Below are 16,523 nucleotides of genomic sequence, written 5' to 3'. Positions count from 1 at the left end.
TGCATTTGTATACATGCATTTAGTCGGGTATACCCGACAGGCCTACATTATTCTCTGCTAGGATATGTACACCTGTCTGGTGGACATGTGCAATACATACTGTCCATAACAGAGATGACATACCACTATCAGAGACAAAGTAGGGGCAGGTGCCTATTCTGGAGAAATGTAACCTTAGCGTGTACCTGAGAATGGGATCGGTCCTGCAAACCTGCACAACAAACACAGTGCTTACATTGTCTACAGCCACTACAGACACACATGTCTGCAACAGCACAGGTAGTGGCTGCTCACTTGTGGTGCTCAAAGACACAAGCTATACCAGTGATGTTGGTATAGCATACTGGATGTGTGACAGAGTCGGTGTAGGCTTCACCCCCTGTGTTTCACATCAGTATATCAGGATATGCACAATACCTCCCCTGTCTCCTTTATGTGGGGAACAGGTCACCATTGCCATGTGAGAGTCATGCTATACATCTGCCGTGGGAGCCTGTCACATCACAGGATGCATCCTACCTGACCCCAAGCATAACTGCAACACCATAAGGAACCGTATTGAAAGAAGGATTGAGTACCGCCTTTGTTCCATCCGTTTCATGGACCACCACAGTCATCACTTTACAGTAAGTGGGGTGTCCCCCACTCAGTCACATGATAGACCCAGCAGCCTAACTAGGCTATTCTGCAAGGCCATAGCACAGTTTCAAGTGAACCCAATTAACAAGGACATGTGTGACCTGGCCACATTCTATTACATACCCTTAGGCTTTGTCAAGGAAGGGTTTATGTCCGCTACACTCAGGTGACCTCTATGACACAGTCACCAAAGCCATGGACAGGGGATGACAGTGCAAGATGCCTACCTTGAGCTGGAGAAACTATGAAACAGTCTAACCCATGTGGCTGTCATAGATATAACACTGCCAAGTATGCATCACACCATATGTTGCCATAGGGGTAGCACACCAGTGTACTGACACAACCCACCTATTCCACATGGGGAAATGCACCACAAGGGGTTCACCCATAAGTAGATGTGTAACCTGTTGTTCCATGTCTGGGCCTCTGTTATGTGTGATGTACACATCCGAGGTGCATGTAACAGCCATTAGCCTATGTCTGACCGTGTCTGTGGATGACTACATGCTGTGTGCAGTCACTGGATTCCCTATTGATGCAGACATCTGCCTAGGAGGGTCTCACACAGATACATGACTGTTGCCAGACACATAGCCTCAAACCGCATACTAGGACATGCAGTGTGAACCTCTATGGGGAGAGTGATGTCCTCACATATTATCAGAGTGCGAATAACATCCTAGGCATGCAATCAGTCATGAATGTGCTGTGAACACAAGTCTTTGGCAACATAACATGTCTACACAATGTTGCTTCCATTGTAAGATAAACTTTCTATATGGCCCACGTCATGCATAAAGGTACGTCATCATGGGACATGGGGGTATAAACATTCCCAATATCCCCCAATGAGGACCATTAATGTCTATAATTCCATGTTCATCATACACATCACACAGCCATGCAGTAGCTCGGGATGTCACAGAGGTTCCCCACCAGGGAATACCAGGGCATCAAACATCTACCACACAGCAAATGGTCATAAGGCCAACCTCTACCCGGTTTCATACATAATCCTCTTGTGTGACCTCAGTGTGGCATGCAAGGCACTCACAGACTCCACATTGCTGGGACTGCTGCACAAGTGCAAGTCATGCTCTACTCTGTTAACACACACACACACACACACACACACACACACACACACACACACACACACACACACACACACACACACACACTTCAACCTGGTGTGTGACATGAAGTGGGCTTGTTGACAACTCAGATGTGTGTCCCACACAATCAGCCTGTGGTGGAATGGGCACCCTCTCCACATCAGGCAGGGTAGTTAATTACACCTTTGCAGGTGTAGCCTGGATAACTGGATGGTTAACTGCACATACACATTTGGGATACAGCCTGTGTCCCTGTTGGACAGGGGCATTGGGAGTTGCCTTGCATACACATGGGCTAACATCTGAACTAGGCATATGGCTGCTCAAGGCCCACAGCCTAGTAACCTGATAAGGCAGCAGGACTACCAGATATGGCCTGGGTGGTGTGACAGACTGTGTTGTTATGTGTCCACACCCATCACTGTCATCGACTGTTGGGTGTCCCCTATGGGCAACATTACTGTACCATGTCAGCCAGCCTACATTGAAAAATAGGTGAGTGGTATTACAAGTACATGTGGACATTCCAGCAACATCTGTGCTACACAATAACTGACAGCAGTGCATATGTGGTGTAGGGTATCCTCCTTGTAGATGTCTGACATCTGCAGTACCCGAATGTTTGCAGAATGTGTACATGCAGCTGATAGATCTAGACCCCCTGCCAGACAAATGTGTATTTCCGAACACCAGTTGGACAATACGTGATGGTTGTCCCCAGAGTTTGGGGAATGCGTCTGTAACATGGCAGACCCCTGGGAATACAGTAATGGTACATGAATATCTAGTACTGTATGTATTCCCTTACATTGTTTGCTCAATATGTATGCACTTCTGCTGAGCCAGAGCCAGTGTTCCACCCACTACTAGTGCCTATAACCTGCTGTCCTGCTGCAGGGGGCCACCAGGTATGCTAACCATAGGTGTCAGGCAATCAGATGCAGGTGTGGCGTACACAGTGACCTAGCCAGAGTAAGTCATTAATGGTGAGGGACACCTGTACAATTTTTGAACTAAGCCTGTATGAAATTCACAGACTGAGAGGGGCTCACTGACAGTACATAATGTCATATGCCAGCTGTATCCTCCAGTTCTTACTGTCAGTATTGTACAACAAACAGTACAATTTGCATTAATATGTAAGCTGACCATTGCTGGGGTGATTCAGGGGCGAGAGCTGTGATCTATGTCACTGCAGACAGAGCCGTAAGAGATGGTCATAGGTGCTGGACAGCAGACTAACAGCAACATGTGGTTGTAGGCAATGTTGTTGAGACCTACAGTTTAAATTCTTGTTTACAATGATTGCATCCCTCCATCTGCTTCATTCAATGACATATCTGGTATAGTGCTTTACTCCTTTGAGAGAAGAAATCCATTTGTGGTATCCTAGAGAATCACAGTCTTTCTTCATGAATAAAGTGTCAGACCTGTTTACCATACGCAGCAGCTTGCCTTTTGTAGGTAATGCTCATGAACAGGTGATTGCCTATGTGCCAGTCTGTGACTCCTACTTGCTAATTGCATCCAGAGCAGTTGGGTCGCCTGTCCATTAGCCAATGGCATGGCAGCACAGTGCTATAATTAAGGCCTTCATGTAGGCCCTGCCCCTTTTCCTGGCCTGTGAGGAAGACATTATCGAGGTGTGGGAGCTACAGCATTACAGAGGGTAGGTAGAAATACTGTCCACTGTTTGGATTGATGTGTTATGTCCACAGTTTTGCATGCTATGTCTGGCCATTTTTAACAGACTTTCAGATTCTGTAGCACTGTACTGTTGAACAACGTGTGCTGGGGTCAGTAAGGAGACAGGCAGATGTAAGTGTCACACATCCTTTTTATATGACAGTGCATGCTGCTACAGTTGATGCTGTACTATCAGCTGTGTATGTTTGTAGGAGATACTGTGACATATGTCCCTTTCACATGAGCACCCCCCCAAGCCTTGATGTATGGGTGTCGAGTGGATGCTCTGTTCTAGCTGTTTGGGAGGTATGTTAGGTCTGTAGCAGGTAGCTGGACATACTGCTGCATGTGTAGCAGGCTGCAGCTACTGCATTCTGGCAAGGAGTCAGACTAGGGATTGTGAAGACATAGGGTGACAGCAAGCTGTTACTTTCAGTGAGGGAGCAGTATTGGCTGTTCTGTCACAGTATGGCCTGGTTGAGGGTACCTATAACAGTCCAGGTGAAGCATGTGCCTCTGGTACATATGTTACATAATAGTGCCATCCAGAGAAAGGTAGGTGGCATTTAGAACACATATTCATAATTGTGAAAGTTGTCCCACCCTTCAGGCCTTTGACATGCTACTGTGGGTGGCAGTGACTGCGGTGGGAGCAACCAGTTTTGCTGGACATTGCATGGCTCCATTATTCCTATGTTGTATTGACATGCATGTAGTTGATGTGCCACAGACTGGGCTGTGGGCCAGGACTGTGGGTGTCTAGATGTGACACATGCTAGGAATGTGACAGATTATATATAATATATTAACAATATATAGTATATATTCATAATCATACATCATCATCATTTACTTACTGGGAAAATCTAACTTGGAACAAAATCAATTTTTAGTGGAGGCCCAAGAAGAAACACTCTAGATGCATGTCTTTGCAGGATGGGAGGAAACAGACATACCCAGAGAAAACCCACACAAATGCATAGAGGACATGCAGACACCCCAGCCAAGAATCGAACCAGAGAACCTCTTGTTGTTAGGTAACAACACTACTGCTGCACCACTGTGTTGCCCATCACCATTATATGACTTATTTCTAATAATATATTATACTATGCCATGTGTATTTGTAAGACATATGTGCATGCATTCAGTGCATGCATACAGTGTGTTATACATGATTGGCATTGTTATGTCTGTTCAGATGGGTATGACGTGTGACACTGAGCTGTCTGTCATGGTTTGCAAACCCACTCTGCACTGTATTGCCAGTATGTCAGCACATAGAATAGGCTTTATGACAACTCTACCATAAGTAGGGGGCAAAACTGTGTTCATTCAGCAATAATCTGTGCAGTTGTCAGCTGTAACTGATAATGTAGGCCTCCCGTACATCCAGCAGCATTTATTTGTCTGTGTACTTGTTTTTTGTCTGCATCAGAGGCCCGAGTTAGGGTTGCTACCTTTTCAAATGCCCAAACTGGGACATTTTTGGTACAAACATCAGATTTTGTAGGACAAAACATACCCACTGCCAGTACAAAGGACAAAACTTCACTTTTTTGCCTAAATAAAAAGTTCTTGTAGCATTTTAGTTGCTTATTCTCTTTCTTATAACATTTAGGTGTTTCAAATACAGAATAACTGTTTTATGCAAGCATTAAATGACATATAGGGAAAATATTTGTCCTAAACTCTGAGGGCATTAGCCATTGTTTCAATTTTGTTGCAGGACATAACTGCCCAAATAAGGACTGTCCTGCACAAAGTGGGACAGGTGGCAACCCTAGAAAAAGTACTCTGTGATTTGTCCCAGTATTTATAGGAGTAGTGTGTCACTGTCAATCAGGATATGTTTGTAAAAACTATTGCTCTCCAGAGCTCAGTTGGCCTACTGGTGTCACACACTATGTTGTAGTTGACAAGGTTCTGGGTGCAATACTTGGCAGCAGTGTCTTTTTTCCTAATGTTATGTCACTGTACTGCATGATATATTTAGAAAAATATATATTAACTCTCCAGAGCTGTGTTGGTGTAGTGGTGGGCTTCTCTGACTGAAGTTCAGAAGGTGCTGGGTTTAATACCTGGTAGTGGTGTCTTTTTTTCCCTATTGTTACATGACTGTACTGCATGATATATTTAAGAAAGCAGTATTAATTCTGTGCAGCTGATTTGGCTTAGTGATGTATTGCTCTGACCCTAATACACAAAGTCCTGGATTTAAGACTTAGCAGTGGTATCTTTTTTTTCTCTGTTGTTATATGACTACTGCATGATATATTTACAAAAGCAGAGCTAAATCTCCAGTGCTCATTTGGCCTAGTGGTGTGCTGCTTGTACACAAGGTCCTGGGTTTGAAACTTGCCAGGACTGATCACTTTGTTGCTGGACATAGTGTCTAAATCTGTGTTTTAAGAGGTTTTCACACTGCGCCACAATACCAAGTGGCATTTAGTCCCGCTTAAACCTGTGCTATTTCCAAAAAAAGAAAAGAAGAAAAGGGGTGATAGGAAAGTGGTGAAATAGGGGCAAACATGGGGAAAAACATTATGAAAGGCAGCTAGGGATGTGCAGGATGGTTGTAGGAAAGGACCATAGCCCTCCATTTCTTTTGCAGTAACAGCTGTGCCTGATGTAGACAATTTGGCACTTGGAGCCTCACACCCCACAGGGAGGGGTGTGGGTGACATAACTTTGTGATTAACTCATGGGGAAATTGATTAATGTCAGTGTACGTGGGTGCAAACTGGAGAGCTATGTATGGGACAAAATTTTGGGGGGACAGTTGCCCTTTTTTTTAAGGTGAGAGTGGGATGTTGTGGTAGGGTCATAGGTACTTTTGAGAAGTTATGTTGGGTAGGAGAGGTTGCTTTTGCAGACAAACAAGACAGACCAGACAGCAGACATGGGCAGTGTATGACACATGAGGGGGGTAAAGACCTTGGAAAGGGAGCGTGGTTTGGAATCGGAGGACCAAGTGCCCCCAGATGGAAACAGTCAGACTGAGGTCCCCACCCATGGGTAGTCACCAATGCCCCTTCACGGCCAGAAGGTGCCTGTGCTGGGGGCTGGGCACCAGGGCCAGCCTGGCCCTCAAGGTGCACCAGTCTGTTCTCTATCTGGTGCAGGCAGTCATCCAAGTCCCACTGGATGACCCTGCACACCATACCTCGGAAGTGTTGTTGGGTGACAGGGTCCTCTCTGACCTGTGCCCAGGGGGACAGGCCCCATCCCCTGAGGGGGTTCCACCCAAGGGTGGTGCAGGACCAGTGGAGGAGGCAGCTCGAGGTTTGGTCCCAGATGTGCTGGGACCCAGTGCTGTGGCCAGATGAGGTGGGACAGGCGGATCCACTGGGATACGCTTACACAAGAAGCGTGCTATGGTGTTGAGGTTTGTCAAAGTGTATTGATTAGTCATGAACAAAACATTTCAACGTTAGTTATAACAGCATGCAAGGGTGTTCCAATTAACCCAGAACAATAGAATTACATAGCATACGGAACACTGGCATAAATGGGATAATAGTCATTATTGTAACAGCATGCCAGAAACAGTTATGGCAACAGGCCAACAACAGTGGAATTTCAACAAGGTATGTTAGTATGCAACCATTAAAATACATGAACCATAATACAACTCAAGGCCCAGCATAAGTTTTTCAGAACAATATACACGGAAATGAAACCATACCCATAGTATGACAATAATAATTTGTGGTGCAGATAAGGGGTGGGGGCAGTGATAAACATTCCATTAACAACTGTATATGATATATTTTTCACAATAGTACTGCTCAATATTCTGCAGGTCTGCCCTTACTTTACATCTACATGTGCCCTAAAGCTTCTGTAGCACGTACATACCTCTCAAGCTGTCAACATGGAACGGTATGTGCCAAGCTGTAAGAACTATAAGTACATAACTACAGGGGACTTGTACATGTCAGGGTAACATATGTGACTAACAAGGTGTACCCTGCACTGATTTTGTGTGAGTGTGCTACTGGCCTACTTCAAATGGAATTATATCTGTGTCCAAGGTTAATGGCAACAGTGATCACTAGCCTTGACAGAGTGACACTTGAAAGACATGCATCGGACACAGTGCATGGTGTATATACCTATCCTGCTGTAATTTGTAGGTATAGGTTTGGACTATCAGCACACATTCACACATGCACTAGCATACAGCCATACCAACAGTATAACATTTCATGTGTCTAGTCAGTTGTAATACTAATCTACTGCCTGACATTTTATTTAATAGAGTGCTATCAACTTGCTGAGCACTGCTGTTTACATACTAGTACATCTGGACACTGTTTATTAGTATACCCTTCATACAGCTACTACAAACATTTCTTTACCTGTAAGCCCTGTGGAGAAAATATCTGTTAACTGTGCATGACAGTTATTATGAACTGGCAAGACTACTTGTCGGTAACTATAAATATATGTTAGTGCCAGTTCCTGTATTCAAACACTGGTCTGTATGTGCAAAAACGAACACCATGTATGTTTCATAGGTTCATAGGTTCATAGGTTGGTACTAGGTTATTGGCCCTAGGGCCTATACAAGCCTAGCCATAACAATTCCCTGGCTATTTCTTCCCACACTATTTACTTCCTTAGACTCCTGTCTAGCAGGGTGACTGACATGATCCCTGGGGTGAATTTCCTTTCTCCCATCCAATCATCAAGGTTCCTTTCAAAGAGGGCCAAAGGGGTGCTCTGCTTAACATGTATGGGCAGTCTATTCCAGAGTCTGGGGAGTATCTGGGTCAGGAACCTATCCTTCCAGCATGTTTTGTTCATTGGGATGATAAGGTTTACATCCCTGGAGCATGCAGCTCTGAGGGATTGGGATTTCTTCAAGTGTAGCAAGTCCAACAGCTCTGGGCTTGACATGGCCTTGTATGTTAAGCAGAGATCACCTCAGAGTAGACGATATGCAACAGAGTATAGCTGGAGTTTTTTAAGGTGGTCAGCATAGGGTATCTGCTTTAGTCCTGTGATTCATTTAGTGAGGTATTTCTGTGGCCTTTCCAGTTGTTGCAGATGTCTTGAGAGGTACATACCAAATGGGGCATTGTATTCTATAATGGGTCTAATGAGGGATGAGTACAGTGGGACAATGAAAAGCCTTTAGTGATGAGGTGTGCCACATAGAAGGATTTCCTGACTGTTGTGGCGATGTGGTTATTGAAGTTGAGACCACTGTCCACCTGTGTCCCTAAGTCTCTTATCACACTTTCGGTGTTTAGTGTACTGCCACCTATGTGGTAATTCACGAGTACATGTTTTTTTCCCAAAGGGGATAACTATACATTTCTTGGCATTGAGCTTGAGCCCAGGTCTCTGGCACCAAGCATCTGTTTCTGTAAGGCCCTTTTGTAGAGTATCAACATAATTTGGGGATTCAATAATGGCTCCCAGTTTGCAGTCATCTGTGAACTTTGTTAGCCAGAGTCCCTTAGTGTTGGCCTGCACTTCAAAGAAGTAGATGCCAAACAAGAGAGGTCCCAGGACTGAACCCTGAGGTACTCCACTTGTCACTTATCTGGAGCTGGATTTGGAGTCAGTTACTTTTACAGTGTGGTTTTGTCAGTATTACACTGGGCCACTGCTGTAAGCTGCTTGACTGATTTGTGCCTAAAACCAACTTAGTTACAAAGTTTGTCCTGGTAATATAAGTACAGTGTCACAGAAGACTGTTGAATATATATGCATGAGATTCATGCATAACAGAGATAGTTGGTGAACTGTGTATTAATACTTGGAATGCAGGTGTACAAATTTAACCCCTTGTGGATGTAAATATGTGTGATCTGTACAGACCATAGCAGGGTACTGGGTTGCATACCCGACCAATAAACATTTGCACATCGTATATTTGCAGTTTCCACCTATTATAGTCTCATACTTGCCTGCATCAGCATACCTACATTCAGAAATACATAGACCTGAAATGCAAAGGTTAGCATAAGACAATCCTGACGGGAACACACTATAATACATTACACATCACTATTCAAGGTTCAGATCTTAGTGCAGAACATATATCAAATTGCATTGTATCTTGTTTTACAGCTCCACATCTACACTTTAGCATAACACTTCTTTATCAGCAAAATTTCACTCACTTCATTGTGTCATAGCCATATTTGTTGTGGAACACCTGTACAATTGTATTTCTTCAACAACAGACCAGAATAAACACAACAGCTAGTGGAAATAACTTTATTGATGGTGACATGACACAATGGTTTATTACATTCAAAATTATGAATGCAGTTGTACTGGATATCCTGTAGATGATGAATGAATGTCAGTTATTACCATCACAGTTTCAATCACAGTGTACATTTTTACAAGATGTTTAGTATTACTACAGTATATACTTATGTTATTCCTGATAAGTATTACTACAGAATTAGCTTTCTTTCATCAATAGTAGCTTGTTTGATGCCTTCATCTGTATTGCAAAGTACCTGGCATTACTCACTTACTGTATATAAATGTGGGTCTGAGAACACATTTATTGCAATACACTCAGAACACCCTATACCTAATGGCAGTAAACAATGTACTCTTTCTTATTTATTGTACTATATATTGCAAGATAGATTTGTGCTCACCACACTGTCGGTGCAGCCTCAACAGGTTCCCCAAGTGGGTCTCTATGTTGCAAGTCCACTGCTCTGCAGCTGTAGGCAGAAAAAAACACCATTACATGTACCTGTCTATCACATATTCATGCTAGAATTTGGTAAAGCAATGGTTCATATACTTAAAAACTGCTGGGGCATTCCTGCCCCGAGCATCTTGTTTCCACTGGGCCAAGACTACCCCCTTTCTCTGCTTCAGATCATCTTAATGATGATGCACCTGCTCATCAGTGCGGGGGATTCCAGTGGCATTGTTGAGGTCATGTACCAGATGGTCCCAGGCCTCAGACTTGTATTGAGAGCCCTGGTACTGGCCGTACAGCAGTCTGTCATCATGGTGTTGAACAAGGAGCCCAGCCATGACTCTGGCCTCCAAAATGCCTCAGCACTGTGCCCAGAAGCATGTTCCCTCTCCAGCTCCTGCCATAGTTTCTGTACAGGTCAAACTCCAACAGGTTCTGGCTGTATTCCCACCTGTGCAGGTTAAATAAGGCTATTTTCCCAACCTTTGCCACCATGGACCATTTTCAAAAATGCTAAGCACAACTCAGCAGTGCAAACCCGCTAAGCTGAGTTGAGGATTCTTTAAAGTGGCAAAGACTTAACAGTACTTAGCAGTGTGCAAATCCACTTAGCTCAGCTGAGGACTGCATAGAATGTGAGTGCTTAGCACTGCTCAAACTGGCTAAGCAGAGCTAAGCAGTATTGCCCAGACAGGTCCTGTTTAAGCATTGCTTAGCTTGGATCAGTGGTGCTTAACAAGGTTTAGCAAAGGGCAAACAAGAGTTTTACATTATAACATAAATATATTTTGACTTTAATTACTCATTATTATACTTTATTGTTATGTGTTTGCATTTTACTTTAATTACTGTACCTTGGTGTGTTTCTGAACTGTATTGGACACTTGTGTTTAACTGAAGCTTTTCACCTCATATATCCACTGACACTGGGATTCTGGACCAGCTGCACTAACCTGGTTGACAAATATCAATAACTAGGGCAATAAAAAAAATAGAAATATAAATGCTTTCTGATGTAAAGGCTGAATGGTCTATCTTGGTATTCAAACCATGCATCTACTGCACAAGAAGCCATGACTATAATCATTCAGCTAATGTGGCTGCAAAGATTTCAGCTATACATTTATATATAGCTTTCCATTATGTTTAAGCACTGCTGAGCAATGCGCAAACACATTAAGCTATGCTTAAACTTGAAAATAAATAAATAAATAAACATGAAAGAAAAATCACATTGGGACATTTACTTTCCATCATAAGTGTCTGAGAACACTTTTGTTAATCTTTAAGTGCTGTACGGCACTTTGACAGTGCGGGGGTGGGGGTGTTACAGACATAACACACCCCTTGTGTGACATAACTAAACAATTACATTCATAAGTGTCCGAGGACACTTTCTTTCATCTTTAAGTGCCATACAGCACTTTGACAGTACAAGGGGTGTGATACACATTTGCAAGCACTGCAACACACCCCTAGCACTGATTCAGTAACCGTGTACATGGCTCTCCCTCAGTAGTGCGTCTTCATGAATATGCCAGGCATACTGCCAAGGGGGAGCTGCAGACATGGCCACCATATACTCCATGTAGGAATTACATTATTCCTACATGGAATTTATTAAATCCGTGGGCATGTCTTCTTATCTTCATCAACGTTATCATTTTTTATTTTCTGCATTCTTATCTTTTTCTGATAGTTCTCTATTTCTTCATTTAAATATTTTGTTCTTCTATTTCTTGTCTTTCCTCAAATTTCTTACCCTTATACTTCAGTATAATTGTCACTAATTTCTCATTCTTTTCACTTAACCCTTTAAGTACATATTCTGTTGATTTATCATACCTAACCCTTCATTTTCCTTATCCATATATGACATCCCTTTTAACAGGATTTAGTCTTGATACCCATACAAAGAAAAAGTTATTTCTAATAGTAATTTTCAACATCCTCTAGGAAACATAATGGCACTAGACAAATATGCAATATTTCCCAATAATAATGAATTAATGAGATAACCTTTTTTGTTATACATTAATTTATACATTTCCATAATACATAAATATCCTTTATTTCCTTTTTTATTAGATCCCATCCTTTCTTATGATCTTCTTTACCAAAATGTATCCAAAAAACAGATATTTCCTTCATAGAAAATTGAATACCTGCTATTTTTAGTGTGTCACCCAATCTTTTACTTTTTTTCTTTATTGAGCATTATAGCTATTTCTCTTAAACTTTCAGCTAAATAAATAATATTTTCTCTCATCCACTGTTTATTTTTAGCTGTTTTAATAATATCATCTATACAAGATATAACTCGAATTTCGACTTCCATTTGACTTTTGTATTCATAACCAATGCAAATAGAATACTCCTCATAGGACACCCTTGCCTTATACCATTATTTATATCTATTTAGTTACTTCTCCAGCCATTAAGCAAAACCCTTACTTTACTGTTCTTATAAGCTGTTATACAAACTTGCTTAATCATACTATTAATGTTGTACATGTCCACTAATTTCCACAAAATATGCTGTATGGAATCAAATGCTGAATTAAAATCACCTACTATATGTTTTACATCTTCCTTCTTAATATTTATATCATCTATAATTTCTCTCACTATAATTAATAATTCATGATATCCCTTTCCTCTTACAGTGTACAACTTCTCCTCCATAATATACTGCATCTTACTTTCAAATCTCTGTTGTATTATTTTTCATAAATATCTTAAAATCTGTATTATTTAAAACTATTGCTCTTGTTTTTTTTAATCTTCTCTTTCTTCTTTTTCCATATAAATGTTAATATTCTGCTATTTAATTCCTTGTATTTAACTTCATTAAATATATATATATATATATATATATATATATATATATATATATATATATAGGTTCATAGGTTCATAGGTAAGTACTAGGCTAGCTGCCCTTGTGGGCCATTTTAAGCCTAGCCACATTCCCTTTTTGCACTCAAAATAACCTACCTGTATCCCATTTGGTTAGAGATTGGCCTTACCCATCCCATGGTCAATAGTTATACATTACCCCTAATGAGAACAACTGAGATCATACCACAGATAATTTGAGGGGAATCATGCATGGGATAAAGCATTTATGAGCTCACTATATCTATTAGTAGTACAGGAGGCAGTCCTGGGGTAAATTTTCTGTTTTGTATCTACAGATATAAGTTGTGCTTGAAAATGGACAGGGATGAACTTTGTTTTATGTGGATGGGGAGTCTGTTCCATAGTAGAGGTATCTTCTATGAAATATACCTGTCTCTTCAAACCATTCTATTGATGTTGCAGAAAAGGTTTAGATTAGATTTCTTTTTCTGCCATCCTTCTAAACATTTATACATTTCAAACCCAATACCATCTGCACCTCATACTGATTCTACATATAAGTGTTCACATACCTTTTCTCATTCATATAACATAATATCTTTGCCAAGTGCTCTATTATTTTGCTCAGAAAAATGTTTAACTTCCCATTCCTTTATAACATGTCTCTTTTTATTAAACATTTCTTCTACATAACTTAGAACAGTTTGCATAACTTGTTGCTGACTTTCCTTTTTATTACATTCTTTGTGTTTCATTTTTCTCATTATTCTACTATCTTTTTTACTATTTTACTTAAATAAGGGAACTTCTTATTTTCTCCCTTGTAGAAAATATTTTTACTTGCACAATAATTCTCCATTTCTCTCATAATTTTTCCTATAGATCTCTTCTTCTTTCTCATAATAATCTTTATTATTTGCCAAATTATTGCTTCTCTTCTTTTGAAAGCAATCCACCATTCCAACCAGTTGACATAAAATACTCTCATATTAATATGATCTTTCCATAACTCTGATCTATATTCTAATATCATCTGAGCTTTTCTTACGAGCTACTACCATGGAGGATACCCATTCAGTTGGTTCTTCTACTGGACAAATTAGTCCTAAATGCACAATTCTGCCTAGCTCAGATATGACTCTCATTGCGAGGCTACTGGAACTTTCTGTGCTGGTCTAATGACTGGGCTTACCTTGTAGTCTAACTTCATGGAGTACACAACTGGGAGTTAGCCTAGTTCATCTTTGAAAATATCGGCATAGTCAGAAAAAAATGTTTGTGTGAAAATGTTGTTGTTACACATGCTTATATGGTGGACTTCTTTATTAAATGAAAGCAATCCCATTTTCAAACTGGCCTTGAGACCCAATAATGACTGCTTGTGTCTCTTGACTATGTAAAACTGCAAGTCGTAGCAGTTCCCAGCAGAATAACATGAAAGCACTACTGTGCCTTCAGTTTGAATTTCTTCATCATTATAAGCAACAAGCTTCGCACATTTTGTCAGATCAAGTTTCTCACAAGCTTTTACTCTAGCAAACACATATTCTGACATAACATTGCATTTTGAACCAGTATCAACTTTGAGCTCTACAGGTCTCCCGTTAAGCAGAACAGTATACATACTTCACTCTTTGCCCGCAAATCTACTGCATTAACTGCTTCACCAAGCACAGGCACACCATCAACATAAAAAGTAGGGTTGCAGCTTTCTAGTTGATCAATTTGCCTCTTTGAATGCCCTTTTTTTTAATAAAAGAATGTGCCCCTTCAGATATACAGATCCTTTTTAAATGATTCCCCTTTTTACATGTGTGGCACTGCTGACCATACCTTCACAATTATGACAGTTGACTCTGAGGCTTGTCACAGGTTTTGCTCAGTCATCCCTCTGCTTTACTGAGTGTGCCCTGGGTTTCACTGTAGCTGCTTTAGGCTTTGCTGAAGAAACCACACCCTTAGGCCTGCACCTTTTAACCTCATGCTGTAAACTATCAACATTAGCACTGAAAGGCACTGTAAGCATGCTTTTCTCATTTGTAAGCATATTCACATGCTTTTCTGTAAGCTCATATATTTGACAAATCTCTATGGCCTTTTTCAAAGTTAAATCACTGCCGTGAAGCAAAATCACTGCACCATCTTTAATATCACACACAAGCCTGAATATCAACTCATCTCTCAGATCAACAAATCTGCACATTTGTGCCTTATTTCTCAAGTCAATTATATATGTGCCACAAAAGCTTCATCAGCCTTTTGATCTCCTGTGTAAAATATGTGCCCCAGGATTGTAACATTCATTTGAGGGTTGCACATTTCTCTAAATTTATGTTTTAAGCACTCAGATTCTTCCCACATTTCAGCCAGTACTACAATATGGCAGTTTTACTCCCTCCCCTGCAAACACAGCAAGTGCATACACAAATGAACTGTCCCTTTCAATGGCTTCTGAACCAGCTAGATTAAGCAGAATAAATGCCTTTGTACATGCATCTTTGCCAGAAAAAGCAGCCTGCATGAAAATGTCAAACTCTTGCTCAAACATTCTCCAATTTTCTGTAACTTCATTATCCAACACAAGTGGACCAGATTTGTGAAATACTTCTGCCATGCCAACAAACAGTAGTATAAATTTGCCCCTTGTCATTATGTTCAAATGTACACCAGGTACTTGAAAAATATCCAACTGCAAAAGAATCTCTTCAAAATAATTGTATTCTGGGAAATAACGTACTGTAATACTGCATGCACTTGCCAACACTTTGAACACTTCAGATATTTCAAATAGCTTTAGTTCACATAAAAAAGAAGCACATAGTGAAAAATATGGTTGTTTCCCTTTTATGTACATTTTATGTGATTCGGAAATTATTTTAAGCATTTTCATATGCATTATGAGTACTTTGTTGCAGTTTCGAACATTTTGTTTAATTAGAAATTCATTTTGAATGTTTTGAATGCTCTGTTTTATATTCATTGCATAAAAAATCATTTAAATGAGTTTTAGTACCTAGAATTATCTTTCTGAACTGTTTGCAAAGTCATTTGAGCTTTGGATGATTTACTTGTTGTATAGTCTCCATTACTGGCTGTGATCCTCAGGGTTTTGACTTCAGATCCCACTTTTCACACCAAATTGCTCATCTTGTGTATTCAAATAAGACAATGAGTCTTGGATGTTCGTTTAAGTTGTTTATTGCATGCAAGCACATTAGTATGGATGACTGGAGCATAAAACGTAAACAAAATAACTGACTGACTGCTACACATATACATGCTTTCACTCCAGCTGCTCACTCAAATGATACTCTTGCTTGCACATGCTCAGTACTTGTATCCACATGCCCATAGACAGGAATGTCTCTTAAAAGTACAACACACACTCTAATCTAGATTTGTGCTTCAAAAAGAACACAAATACAGACTGAGAGTAAGGGAAGATCCCTAATGCCCTGGCCACATTTTCCCTAATAGTATAAGTACCACCTCCAATCTCCAATGAAAAAATGCTACAAGCCTAGTACGAC

This window comes from Protopterus annectens, chromosome 1.part1 (assembly GCF_019279795.1).
Source record: "Protopterus annectens isolate FY-2018-M chromosome 1.part1, PAN1.0, whole genome shotgun sequence".
Classification (NCBI taxonomy): Eukaryota; Metazoa; Chordata; order Ceratodontiformes; family Protopteridae; genus Protopterus; species Protopterus annectens.
The sequence above is the reverse complement of the archived record's forward strand: the minus strand, read 5'-3'. Positions refer to the sequence as shown.